A 16,300-nucleotide genomic window follows, 5' to 3' on the forward strand; every position below is an offset into this window, starting at 1 on the left:
GCTGTATGGGGTGCATGTATGGCTGTCTGCTATCGTGGTGAGTGCAGGAAGAGGAGCAGTAACAGTGAGTGAAGGTGCAGTCCATGAGGGTGTGGATGTAGAGGGGACAGATAGGGAGTCGGAAGAGGTGGGCACACTGGGGGAAGTGGACGTTGTTTTGTGTGCAGGTGTCTGTTGGCTGTGTGAATGCTTGTGGTGGGAAGTGTGGTGCTTGTGTTTTGAAGTGTGCTTCTTGTGTGTTGATGTGCCTGTAAGCGGTCTGATTGTGTGCTTTGGACGGGTGAAGGGAGTGGGGTGCTGGAAGGGGTAGAGGAGGTTGGAGGGGGGACGGAACGGCCAGGGAAACTGGCTGCCGTCCAAGAGGAGGCCAGAGCCTGAAAAGATCTCTGTAGGGCAGACACAGCACCATGAATGCCATCCAGATAGGCATTGGTCTGCTGCACCTCTGATGCCAGACCCTGGATGGCATTGACGATGATTGTCTGCCCTACAGAGATGGTTCTCAGGAGGTCAATAGCCTCCTTTGTGAGGGCAGCAGGGCTGACTGGGGCAGGGGAGGCGGTGCCTGGTGCAAAGGAGACGCCCACCTTTCTGGGTGGGCGGGCACGGGCAACTCGGTGGGGAGCAGAAAGGAGGGCGCTGATGGTATGGGTGGTGGCGAAAGATCTCATGGTAGTGGTGTGTCCACTAGGGTCTGCCACTGCCGGAGTTCCCCCATCGGAGGAGGTCTCAGAGTCACTACCTCCTGTGGTAGTAGCCTCCCCCGTGGAAGTCCCCTCGCCCTCCCACCCACTGGTCCCCTGGGCGTCCATTGTCTAAGTCTCTGAGGATCTGTGGGCCACTGCCTCCCCACTTGCCGGTGCCTCAGCTCCCTCGCCTGATGTTGATGCTGTACCAAACCAACACAAGAGAACAGGGATGGGGAGACAAAACAGGAGAGACACTTGTAAATAACTGAATGCTGATACACATTCCCCTTTGGGGAACATACAGTAGATGGACACCAGTCAAATTCCCTGCTCTAAGCAGCATGAGCCCTATCGCACACACACTCATCTTTCCAGACTGAAGTATGGTCTGTGAGTACTCACCCCCCTGTGACTGCTAAGCAACCTTCAAGCGCCCATCCAGATCTGGGTACGCCACCACCAGGATCCGACGCATGAGGGGGGTCAGTGCCCAACGGGCACCCCCTTCCACATTGGGAGGACTTTCCCAGCTGGGCATCAGTGATCTTTTGAGCCCAGCGCCGCAGGTCCTCCCACCTCTTTCGACAGTGGTTGCTCCACCGGTTGTAGACCCCCAGGGTCTGTACCTCCTTGGCGACAGCATGCCAATGTGCCCTCTTCTGGTGGGGGCTGACCTAGTAGGGTGAAACAGAAATGGAACTCAGAGGTCAGGCACTTGCACGATGGGAACAGCTGGCAGATTGTCAAACATAGGACTGACAGTACTCTCAGATATGCAGGACAGTGGCACGCAGCATTCCATGCACCATGGCCCATCCTGGCTCACAGCAGCACACATATGTGCCATCCACTCCATCCATTACTCACACAGTGCCCCCCAAACCTGGACTCACCTGTACCACTGGCCGGCCGTAGAGTCTTTCGTACGGGGCAGGACCCCTTCCACTAGCTTCTCCAGCTCTTCCTGGGTGAAGGCCGGGGCCCTTTCCCCTGCACTACGTGGAACATCCATAGCCAGCGGCAGGCGACAGCAGTACACCGAGTGGAGTACCTGTCCGCACGAGATCAGGGAGTCAAGTGATCAAACTATGACAAACGCGTGTACGTTCCGCGCCGCTATGCACCGTCACCGCCGGCGGCGATCATGATACGCCAGGATTCCCCATTGGCATCCATGTTAGCCAATGAGGCTGCGAACAGCGGTCAACACCGCCGTACGCTGTGACGTCAACCGCTAGTGGTATTAGGTCACTTCCACAACAAAGGGGCAGAACTACAGTGGGCAGACATTTTGCCATCACCTACTCATCTTGAAATTCATACTACTCACAACGCAGGGCCTTCGAGCCACATGAAGCACCTAGGCCTCTATCCATTGCGTATATTAGCACACATGATTTACTCTGTTCCCTCCTAGTGATATACAACCTGATATTGTACAGACACTACTATGAACAATGCACTGCATGTATATAGCAAACATGCCAATGTATGTGTGCACATCACTCCTTTTTGTAACCCCTCATAGGTACCGACCCTTGTGGCTAGGAAGGGCACCATCGGGGTACAGACCACTTGTGGATATGGGGACCATGGTGGAGCGTCAGATCATTATCACTTACAGACTCACATGTGCAACTATTCAGGACCTATGTCTATTACTGGATCCTGCACTGACTCCCGGAAATCGTAATCAGCATGCCATTCCAACTGAGGTGCAGGTGCTCTCCACACTCCATTTCCTGGCCACAGGCTCATTTCAAGTGACAGTGGGCATGGGTGCTGGTTTCTCACAGCCAATGTTCAGCCAGGTACTGACAAGATTTCTGAATGCATTTGTACAACATCTGCAATCCTATGTGCGATTCCCCCAAAGTGCTGACCTCCCTGCCATCAAGTCTGACTTCTATGCCTTTTCAAACATTCCCCATGTCATAGGTGCCATTGATGGCACCCACATAGCTATCATCCCCCCAAGAGTGAGTGAACAGGTGTACAGAGACAGGAAGAACTTTCACTCCATAAACATCCAATTGGTATGTACTGCAGACCAGTACATTTCCCATGTGAATGCCATGTTTCATTTGTTTTGAGGAAAGGTAGTGTGCCACAGAAGATGGAACAACTACAAGAGGACAGAGGGTGGATCATAGGTACGTTTGCCTGTCACTAACTGACACATTGCAGAAAACCTGCCTGTCTGATTAAGGGACATTAGAATGACGACTCTGTATTGACCATTTTTCTAGTTGATTCTGGCTATCCAAACTGGCGTTGGCTCCTGACACCAGTGAGGAATCCCAGGACGGATGCAGGGAGGAAATACAATGAGGCCCATGGACGTACTAGGAGAGTGATAGAGCATACTATAGGTCTCCAGAAGGCTAGATACAGTGTTTACATATCTCTGGGGTTCCCTGGCCTATGGGCCTGATAAGGTGTGTAGAATAGTGGTGGCCTGCTGCATGCTGCACAACGTGGCTGTGAGACATTCTATCCCCCTTTTGGAGGTGGAAGGTGCTATAGGTCCTGATCAGTTACCTCAGAGAGGTGAGAAGAGTGATGCTGAGGATGAGGAAGGGGAAGATGTCAATTCCAGGAACCAACTGATACAACTCTACTTCCAATAACTGTCTGGGACTTAAGCCTGTAATTGTGGTTAGTGACTGATACTGTCAGTGTGCCATATCATATAGGAGGGATTGGTTATGATAGGCGAGTCATGGACCTCTTCTGCATGGTACTGACAGACAATATATGCATTCCCTCCTTGCCTAATTTGAAACACACATTACCACCACCAATCACAAATTGACAATAAAGTTGTTCTCTGCCAGTTGCATCCAGACTCCACTTTGTTCAACATTGAAGACAGGGGACAGTGTTACAGGTGAGAAATGTGTTTTATTGGTCGAATACAGTGAATTGTGCTACATACAGTGATGGAAGTCGTATGGGTTGGGTGTCCTCAAAACCGACTTGGGTGCAGCCCTGTTGGATGTCATAGGTGGGTCCTATTTGTAGTATAGTACTTCAGTTTGCCCTCAGCTAAGTGTTGTTGGTGAATGGGTGGGATGGTTGCTTTGCAGTAGTAGCAGTGTCAATTGCTGGAGTGGGGCTTGTTCTTAGCTGGGTTTCCAGTGCCATATCTTGGCCTGAGACTACATTTGGGCGCCTGCTGTGGAGCTTCTTGGGGTGGCATGGTTGGCCCTTGTGATTCCTGGGAGGGTATTTCCTGTGCTCTTTCTGCTGCTTGGCCATCTGTTGCTGGTTGTCCAGGGCTGCTGTGGGGGCCTCTTGTCCGGTGTGTGTGTCTGACTGTTTGTTGACCAACTGCAGCAGTGCTCCTGCAATGGTGGCTATTGTGGCATTGTGTTCCTTCCGCTGCTCCATGGCCTGTTGGTCTTGTTGCTGCTGCATCCTCTGACTTTGCTCCAGGGTGGACACAATCTGTGCCAACCTGTCTTGGGTATGTTGGTAGGCCCCCAATACCTCTGCAATGACGTCCTGGTCGGCTGCATCCATCCGGTGCACTACCCCCTGACCCACTGGGGCACTTGAACTTGCCTTAGCCCCCTGTGCCTGTGTCCCCTGCGCAGGTCTTGACGTGCCACTTGTACTGGGGCCCTCGCCCTCCTGCATGTTGGGAGTGGGAGACTGTGGCCTCTGTAGCTGTGTTTCACCTGTCTGTGCCCTGGGTCCACCGGTGTGGGTACGCCTCCCCTGGCCTGCTGGTCTTCACTGGTTGTTAGGGGTGACAGTGGTTTCCTGGGTGGGGCTGCTGCATGGTGAGCATCCAGGGCTGTGTGAGGGGCCTGCCTGCTCATCAGTGTACAGGGGTCCTTCGCCAAGGTCTTGTGATGTGCCTCTGTCTCCCTGGGGTGCTGTGGCACTCCTTGTCCCCTCCATTAGGGTTGCATGGGTGTTGGTGCCTGTTGGGGGACATAGACATGTCTGTTACAAATGCCTGAGGGTTTGAGGTGTACAGAACTGTGCAATTTTGTGCTGGTGTGACTTTCAGTGGCCTTCCAGGTTGCCCTTGTGAGGTGGACATTGCATGTAGTAGCAGTGGTGGGGTTACATTGTGGTAGGGGGTATTATTCCATTGTGGTTACGTGCAGGGGTGGGTGGCTGTGCACAGCGGGAGTGATGTGGGCCTGGTAGTGAGTTGTGGGTAATGCAGGGTGGGCGATGTGATGGGTAATGGCTGGGTGGGGTGTGGGTCAAGGTGGGTGTGGGTGGGGTGGTGCATGCATTGCAGATGTGTTGTATATGGGGTAATTGTAGATGACTTACCTGAGTCCATTCCTCAAGTGAGTCCAGTGAGTCCCTCTGGGTGCAGGATGGCGAGTACCTTCTCCTCCCAGTCGGTGTAGTCGGGTGGTGTTGGTGGCGGTCCTCCCCCAGTCTTCTGCACTGCGATGTGGTGCCTGGATGCCATGCCACGTACCTTCCCCCGCAGATCATTCCATCTCTTGCGGATGTCGTCCCTGGTGCGTGGATGGTGTCCCACTGCATTCACCCTGTTGACAATCGTCTGCCACAGCTCCAATTTCCACGCAATGGGTGTGTGCTGCACCTCGGACCCGAATATTTGTGGCTCCACCTTCAGGATCTCATCCACCATGGTCCTTAGCTCCCTTTCGGTGAAGCGTGGATTTTTGAGGGGGGACATGGTGAGGGTGGTGGATGGCGTCGGGACTGGGGACGGGGCATGGGTGCTCCTGTGTGGGTTGATATGCGTGTTCTGTTTGCTGGCGTTCTCTGTCTGGCTCTGGCGCTCTCCGTCTTCTGGTCCTGGTTTCATTGCAAGGGATTGTGGGGTGTGTCTGGGGGTGTTTTATGGTGTTCTGGATGTGTGTCAGGTGTGTGGGTGATAGGCCTAGCCAATGTGTGCACTTGTTGCTGTTGAGCCCACTTGCCGCCTGCGGCGGTCGTAGCCGCCAATGGTCGTCCGGCCTCCACTGTCGCCGGGGTGATTTGTGCATCATTATTTGGAGGGTGGGATGTGGGTGTGCTTGGCGGTGGCGGTGGCGGGGTGGGGTGGGCCGGGATTCCCGCCGACAGGGTCCTGGTGGGGAGTGGTAGTCTGGGATTTTTTGGCGGGGTTGGGTTTTTCAGTCATTATATGGCGGGTTTACATTCGTCGCCACCGGCGGCATTCTGTTCACCGCAGACATGGTGGTCAGCGTTTTTTCCCACCATGTTCATAATGACTGCCTAAGTGCCTGATTTAGAGTTTGGTGGAGGGGTTACTCTGTGAAAAAGGTGATGGATATCCCGTCCACTGAAAGATAAATAGAATAAAAAGGGATTTATATGCCGAGGGACGGAGATCCTGATATTGGTATGTCTAGTCCACACTAGGTTTTCTGGTCAGCTTCTGTACTGGGGATTACATTAGTGCTCAGTGCATTTAGTCCCACTTCTGACCTAAAGATGTAGATGTAAGTATAACACAACAGCTGATTCAGGGGCCATGATTAAACAAAGAGGGTTTATTTCTTCTTGATATTAGAAAAAATAAGAAAATAACAAAGTCTTAGCTTGAATGCATATATATAATTTGCTTCAGTCAGTCTGTTTCTTCTCTTTCCCAGGCTTTGTGTTCTCCAGGCTGAAGCCTCCTCCCATCAACAAAACAGACCAGGTAAGCTTAATGGAAGGCGAGAAAAAAAAAATATATAAATACAACCTCTGCAGACCTCTATGCTTCCTTGTCTTCCCAAGAAATATGAATTTCCCCCTCCCTATATAGTTGTATAGCCTTGTCTGCTGACATCACCTGTCCTGAATACAGTCACCTTGACGGAACCTGCATGCAAGGGCTACTGGGCCCCACCATAGTGGTCGAGGCCTTTTACTCATGATTTCCTGGGGTCTGACCCACTATGGTCCCTGAGAAATTGGGCCAAGGGTACCTTCTGCACTTCACTCTCAGTGGTAGCCCTAGTCACACAGTCACGGCTCCCTCGGAAGAGGGGAGATATGTAGATAAAGGTCAGTCACCACAACATAACTCAAAGTGAAGACATTACGTGCAATAAATCAATGTCCAGTCTGATACTTGCTTTTATAGAAAATAAAGTATTTTTATTTATATCTGTACACATGCAAGGGTACACACCATTCAAAAGCAATAACACAATCCCCCTTGAGGTTATGGCTCTAGTAGCTATCAACAAATCCCTGTCTCACCGTCCTTCGTGCAACATGTTTGGTTGTATATGATTTCATAGAAAAACGATTTAATGGAATACCTTTGCTGAGGAATAATTTCACCTAAACTGTTAAATCGAAATTTTCAGAAAGAATGGTATTCACCTTTTCATATAAAGCATAGAAACCAAGGCATAGAACGTTTTTTTGTTTGGAACTGGTGTTTGCAAGGTTATTTTGCAAGCTGTAAATGCAATACTCACACCCATCCATGAACCCTAATAGCCTTTTCTACCCCTACACTTCACCCGTCCCTGAACCGTAAAACACCATACTGCCTCTAAACTCCAGCCATTCCTGAACCCTTTTTATGCTTCATGCCTGACCACCTCTGATATATTAAAACTCCTTACCTCACCCAAGCTCCACTCATCCCTGAACCCTAAAAAACCCTTATAGCCTTTAAACATCACCAATCCATGACTACTAAAACCCCTCAACACCTCTAAAATCCACCTATCTCTAAACCCTAAAAAATATTCTACATCTAAGCCCCATTCATCCCTGAATACCTAGAACCATTCACCACCCTAAACTCCACTCAGTCATGCCCCAGACACTCTTGACCACCCCTAACCTCTATCCATTACTGAACCTTAAAAACCCTTGCCAGCCCTAAACTCCTACCATCCACAAACCCTAAAAACCTCTGAACACCCCTACACTCCTCCCATACTTGAGCCCTAAAGACATCTCATACCCCTAAACTCCATTCATCCATGAACCCCAAAAAACCCTCATCACCCTAATTTTCACCTATTACTGATACCTAAAACAAAATCACCTCTTCATTCCACCCATCACTGAACCCTAAAAAAAACAATTTATGTGCCTGAATTCCACCATTTTTTTAAATCTAAAACCCCCTGACCATCCTTAAACATTAGCCATCCCTGAACCCAAAAACCCCTCAGTAGTCTTAAACAAAAAACATGTTAAATGCAATTTCAGATTTTTCCATAAAAGTATTTTTCCTCAAAATGCTTCCTTTGTTTTTTTATTTATTTGGAATTCCTTAAAATTGGTTTTCCATGATTTGGGTTCCTCCAATATAGTTTCTCAGTTTATGTTTTTCCATTAATTCACATACAGCAAAGTGTTCGGGTGTTTATGGCCACACCTAGAGAATGTAAACTATTAAGCCATACTTTGACTCATTAGGAATTAGTCAAAACCTTGCATGGTTTTTCATGGCCTTGTAAATGTGGACTCCTTTCTTGCATAACACTGCATGAAAGGGCCGTTCTGTGGGTGTTGCTGTAGGTGTCCTCATTCAACACCCATGGAATCCGATGGAATCTGATGCATTCCCAGATTTACAAGTCTGGGAATGAGCCAGATTCATGCGCCACCTCGGGGTTGGTGTTAAAACGACGCAACAGAGATAAATAACATTATTTCTCCCCTATTTTTCCTCTGTCTTTGTGTGCTGCATTTTGCATCGGACATAGAAAGGGGAAAACACTAGCATACATAAACCCAGCACATGCTTTCATTGTACACGCACTGCACAACATAACTTATGCCATGTCATGTGTCCCTAACATGTATACAGAAAACTCAGAACATGCACCAATCTCACATGTACCCCACAGTAGTGCTCTATACCAGCATTGAACCCTTCCCAGGCACACATACAGCCACACAGTCACTACTCCTCTGCTATTCAGCACACAGCAGTGGAACATTTAAAAGGTGAGTGAGCCTGTAGGCCTCTCTCCAGTGACACACAGTAAAAAGGTCTTATTCTTTACTACTGAGCACTACACTGTGTGCTTCCACAACCGTGCTTATGCTGCTTAAGTCCTGATAAAGGTGGTAGCCTTCCACCACCATGAGGGTAGTACTTTGGGTGCCGGTCCAACAAGACCACAATCAGTGAGACAGGTCTATGTCATGGCACACATGCATGATCTGTGTTCGCTGCTGACAAAAAAGTCCACATTATGGATTCAGGCAACAGTACAGTTGGGCACAACAGGAAGGGTACATATCTTTCCCATGCAGAGCACTTTTCAGACCCAACACATCCTGAACTGTGACGGATTAGCAGTTTCCTCAATGGATAGGTGGCTCCACCACTTTTCATTCCAGGTCTCTCCTAAGTCCTTTCCTCTGAGGTCTCCTTCCCCTCCAGGTTCTTTAGGGTTTACATGTCTTCCAGAGTTCTTGACTGTATCGTAATTCTTGACAGCCTCACACCTCCCAAAGGTGTTGTGGATCTTGGTGGAGTTGCTGTTCTCGATGGTTCTGGAGTTCCTGCTGAGGTTAGCATCCTGCAGTCTGTTCCTCCTCCTTCCTGCCTGCTAAAAATGGTTAGTCCTGCTTTCCATTTTATCACTCTGTAATCCGTCTTTCCATTCCATGCTGGTCTTTCTTATTTTTCTCCAATTTTTCATTCTTTTTCATATCCTGATTAATTTGTTTTGGTTTTTATATTCCAGGTACTTGCAGATCCCAGCTGGGTGACGTGGAACCTCAATGCGACACAGGAGCAGGTAAGTCTACCTCGCTACAAGCACCTCCAACTGGTGATTTAACTCCTGAAGAGACTGACCATTTTAGAAAAAGTACTTTTGACTGTAACTGTTTCTTGTAGTGATGCAGTGATCATTAGTTCCTCTAAACCGACTGAACAAATTAGGAAGTGATCTTAGTTTTATGAATAACAAGGACATGTGTTGTGCGCTGTGAAGAGTATGGTGAGAACTATGAGGTGCCAAACAGGCCAAACTACAGTTGCATCATATTTGGCACATATCGATTTACAGCAACCATACTGATTCGCATACAAACTACATTAGTTTATTTTTAAACATAATAAGATATGACCTTGTGCAGAATGCTCTGGCTCACCCACATAATCTTGATTTGCATAAGCTATACTGGCCTGTATACAATATCAGTGGTCTGTGGAATCGACATGTTGGTCAATGCATAGGGAAACTAATGACACCCTGTAATTTGTTGATATACATGAGAAATAGGTTAGCCCTCATATTGTACTGATTATATGCAAAACACAAAGATGTAGGTGTCTATCAGTCACACTGCCTTGAATGAGTACCACATGGAGCAAAGGTTTAATGTACTGGGAATAATGTAGATATTCCATTCTAATCTATCCTATTTTATTCGTAAAGAGCACAATCACCCTTCTGGGGATCCTGGCACTTTGAGAATTTTCTGGGTGAACAGAACCAGTGAGCAGCATAATGGCTTACAACTGGAGGGTTTTAAAAGATTCAGAATCCTTGTTAGAGGGATTTCATGTAGTACATGGAGTAGTTGTGAATAGGACTGAAAAGAACACCGGGGCAGTAAGAAAAACATTTCTACTGAATGTAAAATGGGACATACTGGTGGGCGGAAAACTGCAGCATTCACAAAAATGTTAAAGGATACTACTATATATGGACAGGCACTGAAGGAATAGGTGGAATGGGGTAATGGGTAAATGCTACTGAAGCTGGTGAATTAGATATGCCGAATATGCAAAGCATATTTGTTCACACTTATACTGGTTTGCATATCTAATATACATGGGAGCCTGCAATCACTGCATAAAAAACTGACTGCAATTTACTTATTACAGGCACTTTTTGATATCTCTATCCTCCTGTAATAAATGAATGATGTAGTAGCTCAACTACATTATGTTATTTTAGTTGAGCTCTAACACTGCTTTGTCCTGCAAGTCACTCAAAGCCACGCAATGTTAGGCTCTGTAAATATCAAAATAGTTTTTTCATTTGGGCTGCACCAAAAAGTAACCCAATCCCAAAGAAAAATCTTAGTAAATCTAGGCCAAAGCATTTAAATGGTTGGTAAGCAGGATTATGGCGTGACCATGGCTTATAAAGAATAACATGCCATCTTATGTTCTTTAAAAGGATATTGCAAGCAACCCAGAATTCCATGGCCTTAAAAAGAAACACAGTTTTCAGCATTGTTCCTCGATTTGCTCATCGAGCTCCTCATTGACTTGCAATATCTGTATACCTATAATGTACAGGAGGGGGAGTACTTTATCCCATATATATTTTGTAGGAAGTTGGCCTAGTGTGGGGTGGACACTTATTGTGTTTGCACTTTATACCAGGTCCAGGCAACCCCTGTTACTGAAGTGTAGGCAGTGTTTAGGAAGCCAGGGTTCTCTTGAGATAGCTGTGGATGAGCAACCAAGACTTATCCAGGAGACTTGCAAAGCTTATGCAATACCATTACAGTCACACAGCACTTATAAACATGAAAGATCCACACAGTGTTACAAAAATAAAGGTACTTCATTATAGTAACACAACACTAAGGGCCATATGTAGCAAACTTTTGCGAGTCGCAAATGGCCCGAATCGCACTTTACGACCCCGCAAAAGTGGAAATGGGATGCAAAAATCCCATTTCCGACTCGCAAAATGAGACGCGAGCCATTACCGACTCGCAAAAATAGCGACCCCATTTTGCGACCCGCAAATAGGAAGTCGCAATTTGCGAGTCGCAAACCAAATGCAATAGCCACTCGCAAATTGCGAATAGTCGCAAAAAGCCCATTTTGCACTTCTAATTTACCACTAACTCAGAGCAGGTGGTAACCAGAACCAAAGTATAAAAGGAGACCCAGAAGGCACCTGGGTTACTCAATATGACGGAGATATATGTGATAGGAATGAGGAGGAGAGCCCACGCTGCACAGCAGACGAGGAGGAGGAGCCAGAGACAGGAGAAGATATACAGAACCAGGCAGACACTTTTCCAACAAACAGAGGAGGAGATATATGATAAATATAGACTCAGCAGTGCAGCAATACTAGATTTAATAGATTTACTCAATCCACAGCTACAACGCCAGACTGTGCGTGGCTGCGCCATCCCTACGCATGTGCAAGTGCTATGCTCACTGCACCTCTTGGCCTCGGGTAGCTATCAGGGGGTCATTGCTGTGGCAGGTGGGGTATTCCAAAGTGCACTCTCATGGTTCTTTAGAGCATTCCTAGATGCCTTACTCACACACATGTCCAGATACATATACCTACCCAGGAATGAGGCAGAAATCAACAGCACCAAGTTGGAATTCTACAAGATTGCCAACTTCCCCCATGTCATAGGGTGTGTGGACGGGACACATGTACAGATCTGCCCTCCTGCAAATCTGGAATATCTGTTCCGCAACAGGAAGTGTACCCACTCACTGAACATCCAGGTGGTATGTGACGCCCATTATGTTATCACTGACATGGTTGCCAAATTTCCAGGGAGTACACATGACTCCTACATTTTCAGACACAGTGGGATATACCAACGCCTAGAACGTGGGGAGTTTGGAGACGGATACCTCCTAGGAATAGCTGAATACACCTTGCAGACATACACACAGGTCAATGTGGAAACCATCTATGCCCAGCTAACATTGTACATTTTGTGCTAAACAGGTGACAGTGCATATGCACGACGACCATGGATACTCACCCCGTACTTAACACCCAGCAATGAGACAGAGAGGCGATACAACAATGCCCATAGGAGGACCCGAAATATCATAGAGAGGACCTTTGGACTGCTGAAGTCAAGATTCCGATGCCTCCACAGAAGTGGAGGTGCCCTCCAGTATAACCCAGTAACAGCTTTCAAGATAGTTGGCACATGCGCCATACTCCACAACATTGCCACCAGACGTGGGCTACCTCTCACCCCAGAAGACCCAGATTCGGAGGATGAAGAGCAAGAGCTATCACATCGCCATCATGGGGATAGAAGCATTGCAAATCAAGGCAGACTGAGACGGGACCACATTGCAAACCAATACTTTGGAAGGTACGTGCTAACTGTCACCACACTCACTAATGTCACACACAAAGAGTCCAGGTGTGAAGTGGAACTAACAAGAAATGTTAATAATGTGCACCAAAAAACTATATACATTAACTACAGTTCAGGGGCTGTAAAAGTCCACCTGGCATGAGACACATTGACCTCATGTGCCCCTACTCCAGGACAATGCGGAGCTCACACTTTACGCCGGCCTCGGCCATCATGGCTGGTGGCTGGTGTGTCAGCAGTGCCCTGCCTTGCGCTACCACTGCGCAACACCCTGGTGTCACTGGCTGAGACACTGTTGACGGTGGAGCCCTCCTCGCTGTCCTGCGGCGTGTCAGCCGCGCCCCTAGCCACCTGCCGTGCCTCCATAATATCTAAGGTGTGGCTGAGACGTCCCAGTCCACGTGCCACATCACTGGCAAAGTGGCCCATGTCTACCTGGAGGCTGACTGTGCGCCATGAAAGGCCAGTGGTGTTCACAGCCAGCCTGACGATGGAGGCAGACATTCGGTCCAGCCGGTGCATTAGCTGCCTGTCACGGCGCCTTGCACCCTCTCTCTATGTTATGAGTTCTGCCACCAGTTGTCTCATTGAGAGTGCAATGTCGCCGACGGGTGTATTGAGCTGTTGCAGCTCTGTGTGTACCAACTGCATGCCACTGTTCTGGTTTTGCTCCATGCGCAGCATGGCCCCTGATATTCTCCTAATCTCCCGTGTCTGCAGGCACTGACCCCGTAGGAGTGCAGCCTCGGCGGCCGACATGGAGGCATCCCCTGACTCAGCCTGCGGCACTGGATGGACATTTACACGTCGCCTGCGACGCTGTGGAGGCTCTGTGTCATCTACAACGGCACTGTGGCTGGGACCAGGTTCTGGCTCACTCACCAGTATGGCAACTGGTGCATCATGAGGGGACTGTGTGTTGGTGGTGCTGGTCCCTGTGGTGGCTTGTCCTGAGTCCTCTGCAGGCTGGTGGCTGACCTGTGGCCCCTGGACACTTTGGCTTGAGGTGCTGTCATGTGGGAGACCTGTGGGACATAGGGAACACACTATCAGTATCTACCATCTGTTATCAACTTCCTAATAAACTGTTGCCTATCAACTGCCTACTTGACTACATTGCCCATAATGCACCATTCTGGTGGTTGCTACTCTGAAATGGAGCTATTTTGGTTGTGCATGCTGCTGTGTACTAGGTGGGTGGGGGTATGGCATATATGGGTGTACATGCATGTCTCATGGCACTCACCGGTTGATGGTCCTGGCTCTGAAGTGTCCAGCTCTCCCATCCCGCACACTGCCTCTGGCTCCAAGGTGTCCTCCACTCTTTTCTCCAGGGGTGTGGGTGGTGGTACAGTGGATGGTCCCCCTCCAGTGCCCCTCATCTCCCGGAGCCGCTCTGCCACCCTCTCCTTGGTCCGGGAGCGCAGGTCATACCCCCGTTTCTTTAACTCTTCAATACTCCGGTGGCTGACACCCATGGAGTTCACATTGTCCTGGATTTCTGACCAGATTCTTTTCTTCTCCACCTCTGGCATACTGAGGGCTGCCCTACCAAACAGTTGTTCATGGTGCTGACAGCATTCCTCAGTCAGCACCTCCAGCTCTTTTTCTGCAAATTTCAATTTGCGCTTTCTTGGTGTCTCTGCCATGGTAGCTGCTCTTCCTCCTGTTTGCAGTGTAGCAGTTGAAAATGGGTGTGGTCCTCCCTCCTCCCAGGTGTATTTGTATTTGTAAACTTCCTGGCTGTGATGTCATCATCAGGAGCCAGGAAGTGTTTTCCAGAGTGTTCTGCTGCACCTGCATTCAATTTCCAGCACAGTCGCAATTTGCAACACCCACTCGCAATTTGCGTGTTCGTTTTTAGCGCGGTCGCAAAAAGCGACCTCACAAACTGCAGACTCGCAATCTGCGGTGTGACTTCATTTGCGAGTCGCAAATTGAAGTCGCTTTTTCTTCTTGCATGCCATTTAGCGAGTCGGAAATTGCGAGTCGCAACGACTCGCAATTTCCGACTCGCTAAATTTTTCCTACCTACATCTGGCCCTAAATTACTTATAGGAAGGCCTTCCCAAATGGAGGTAAGTTACACTAGTTATATACACAATAGCAATCAAAAATTAGCATGGAAACAACAAGCATTGGCAATACTTAGTGAAAATAGTAAGGGCCCTAGGGGAGGGCCACCCCTTATAGGTGAGTACCTCTGTGACCCCCAGCAAACAGGAGAGCAGAGGTAAGTACCTGGTCTTCCCAAGGACTAACAGGAGGACTTTGAAAAGGGATTGTGCAAGAACAGGACCAGTCTAGAAGAAACCAACAGTGGAATCTGAAAGAAGAGGACCTGCAAAAGAAGGGGACAGAGTCCAGTCCGCAATGGACTTTCCAGTGGGGGCAGGAGCTGCTATCCACACTTCTGTGGATCAAGAACCCCGTCGATGGGGGAAGAAGAAGACCAGCTGTGGAGCCCAGGAGCTGAAGAAGAGTCCTTGGTGCAGTGCAGATGGTGTCCCACGTTGGTTGTCGGGTTGCAGTTGTTTAGTGGCATTGGATAACCATCAACAGGCCTTGACAAATGCAAGAGGAGCAAAAGAAGAGTTGCAAGGCTGAAGAGGACCAGCAAGGCCCAGGGGACTCTACCCTTGGAGAAGAGTCTAGGATGACCATCAGCAGTTGCGAGAGCCAGCAGAAGAAGTCACAGCCCCCACAGGCCACCCACTGGCAGCAGGCACAGTAAAGTTGCAGTGAGGCCCAGTCAGCACACCTGAAGAGGAGTCCTACGTCACTGGAGCAGCAGAGAGGAGACTGTACTTGGAAGGAAGAAGTGCGTGGGTCCAGGGCTACTGAGAGCCTGAAGATCCCTTGGAGCAGGAGAAAACAAGCCTTGGTCCTGCAAGGAGACGCAAAGGCTCACCATCTCCCAAGTTGGACAGCTGGTAGAGAGGACCAAGGGAACCACTCCAGATCACTCCCAGGGAGATTTCTTCTTGTTTCCTGGTGCAGGCTAGAGTCTTGTCGACCCCAGAGAATGCACAGCTGGGGAAATGTTGCAGTTGCTGGAAGGAGCCAGAAAAACAATGTTGCAAAGCGAAGTCGTCACCGGAGTTGCAGCCTTGGCGGTTCCTGAAGAGTGAAGTTGCGGTTCCAGTGGCCAAAAGTTGAAGTAAACAATGCAGAGGAGTCCTGGTGGAGTCTTGCACATCGAATCTGGGGATCCACCCACAAGGGAGTCCCTAAATAGCCCTAAAAGGGGGACTGGTCACCTAGCAAGGTGACCACCTCTCAGGAGGGGACTGTGATGTCACCTTCCTGACCTGGCCACTCAGATGCTCCCAGGGGCATCTGCACATCTTAGTTGCAAGATGTCAGAATCAAGTGGCAACCTAGAGGAGCTCTGGGCACCACCCCTGGGAAGGTGATGGACAGGGGAGTAGTCACTCTCCTTTCCTTTGTCCAGTTTCTCACCAGAGCAGAGACTGGGGGGTCCCTGGGCTGGTGCAAACCAGTTTATGCAAGGAGGACAATTAATGTACCTTTCAAAGCAAACCAGTGGCTAGGGGTGGCTTCCCCTCCCAAGC

Source organism: Pleurodeles waltl, chromosome 10 (assembly GCF_031143425.1).
Source record: "Pleurodeles waltl isolate 20211129_DDA chromosome 10, aPleWal1.hap1.20221129, whole genome shotgun sequence".
NCBI lineage: Eukaryota > Metazoa > Chordata > Amphibia > Caudata > Salamandridae > Pleurodeles > Pleurodeles waltl.